This window comes from Oratosquilla oratoria, chromosome 24, assembly GCF_046742065.1.
Source record: "Oratosquilla oratoria isolate Oo_2021 chromosome 24, ASM4674206v1, whole genome shotgun sequence".
Classification (NCBI taxonomy): domain Eukaryota; kingdom Metazoa; phylum Arthropoda; class Malacostraca; order Stomatopoda; family Squillidae; genus Oratosquilla; species Oratosquilla oratoria.
In genome coordinates, this window is record NC_134800.1 from 53,592,729 (window position 1) to 53,595,228 (window position 2,500).

The following is a 2,500-nucleotide window of genomic DNA, read 5'->3' on the forward strand; positions in this document are numbered from 1 at the left end:
TCGAATCAAACGATTGACCATAAGCACAAGGTTTTCCCACACCAGCCAAATCAAATTTGGTCAGTCCGTTTTAGACATGGTTTTGTGCGTTGAACTTAAAGACAATAATCTATGTTTTTTATACTTTTATAATAATCTTTTTCCTTCTTTCTTCGCCTCTTCCTTCCGTTATTGTTGCATTAAAAGGACTTTGTTTCCAAATCTTCTCTTCCTTTCTCTTTTTCTTCTTTCGTTTTCTGCTGTTTTGCGATTTTCCTCTCCTCTCCCTTGCTTGCTTCGCATTTTTGTTTTCGCCAATCGTCGCTACTTAATTTTTCTATTTATCTCGTCCTGTCTTTTCTATTTTTCATTAATATTTCTTATCTTTTTTCCCTTTCTATTTCGTCTCATCGTTCTTTCCCCCCCTGTTGGCATCATTTTCCTTTGTCTCCTTGTTCCTTTATTCATCCTCCTCTCCTTTCCCATCAACATTGAATGAGAGAGAGAGAGAGAGAGAGAGAGAGAGAGAGAGAGAGAGAGAGAGAGAGAGAGAGAGAGAGGCTGAAGACTCTCAAAGGCGAATAGAACCTGCTGTCATTGATTTTATATTATTTTTTTTTATTATTATTATTTGTCTGTTTGTTTATTATTATTTGCTTGATTCATGTTTATTATCAGCTATATGTCAATTTGCTATTATTTACTATTTACCTATCTGTTTATTGTTTAACTATACCTATGCATTTATTTATTTATTTGTTTTATTTATTATTATTTATATTATTATATTTTTATTTGTTTTTATTTATTTATTTATTTATTCAATCATTTATTTATTTATTTATCTATTTATTTATTTATCTATTTATCATTATCATAATTTTTTTTTCACACACGCCACCTAGTTATGGTCCAAAAGGTCTCCTGTCGGCGTGCTCCGCCTTTGTAATCCTTTGTAATCCTTTGGTGGATTTTATGTCATTTGAAATTATGCTACGTTTTATAACCTTTATCCAAAGCACATTTCACATAGTCCCTATTCACACTAGTGATTTTTAAACGCCGCGGTTTGAATCACTGCGGTTCAATTACAGTGTAAGTCAATGGAGACGTTCAAACACAGCCGCGCATTTTTTACTTAAGTCTACTGTACCGCCGCGGTTTCCGCGCGGTTCAAACCGCTAGTGTGAATAGGGTTTTTGGAGTCATCCTTTCAGCTGAAAAAAGTTGTCTAGAAGCTAGATCAGAGGATGGTGGCGCAATCGGAAGCGTGCTGGTCTCACATTCGCTTAATCGTGGGTTCGAATCTCGCTTTCCTCTCCGACTTCCAGCATTGAATCTTATCTGCCCAAACAGCCCAAGCACATAGGGCAAAGGTGACGAGTTCGGCACCAGTTATGCTCCTCCTGGCGTTTGCTCCTGTCTTCTTCTGTAACTGATTAGAATCAGGTAAAGGTGATATGGTTTAACGTCACAACCCCCCCCCCCCTATCGGAAGGCTAATACGGTGCCCCTCGCAGAGGACTTTGTAGCGTGGAATTTAATTAACCATGCCCTTGGTTCAACTTCACCGATGGCAGGATTCGAACCGCCATCCCCTCGATCTTCGCCGTAAGTAACGACGCCCTAACCCGCTCAGCCAGCGAGCTCTCCAGTTATAGGTAGCCAGGATACAAAGGATAGACCCAAGAGGCTTACCGTTCTTCGTTCTGCTGACATCCTTGACATCTTTTCCATCTTTTCCTCCGACTGACGTCAAATTGTTTTATTCAACTGAGAAAGCACGACCGGAAAGAAATGGGATTTAAATTGTTCGGGACCACCATTTCATGATTCTGACCCACTAGGTGATTGCAGGATACAAATATTTAATGGCTACAGTCTTCGAAATATTGAAGCGTTGTGGGTCCATCTCCTCGGCGGTAATTTCCATATTATTATTTTGTGTGTATGTGTGTGTGTGTGTGTGTGTGTGTGTGTGTGTGTGTGTGTGTGTGTGTGTGTGTGTGTGTGTGTGTGTGTGTGTGTGTGTGTGTGTGTGTGTGTGTGTGTGTGTGTCTGGATGACGTCTATGGTCGGTCCAAAGGTGGTGTTTAGGTCCCTCTTGTTGAAGATGAAGGGTGATTCGTCTGGACAGGGTGGCAGTTGTCCTTACCACGTACCTAGATCGGGGCGTGCAGCCCTCCTCTGGGCAAGTGAATTTGTATACTACTTGAATTCACGAATTCCATGTGGTTTCGGTGCGTTGTTGTTTTTCAGTCGAAGCCTTCCTACTCCTGCAATAAATTGTGAGCATATTGAAGCCGCTCAGCGACGACGAGACAACCAGGAAGTGACCATGTATGTATGTAATAATAATAATGATAATAATAATAATAATAATAATAATAAACGGTTTATTGGGTACAGCAGCATTACTGCTGAAAATACAGTTTACAAAATTATGAAATTATAAAACTATGACAGGTCTGTATGTATGTATGTATTCTTATTTTTATTTAGTCTTTGCTCTTATTTCCTC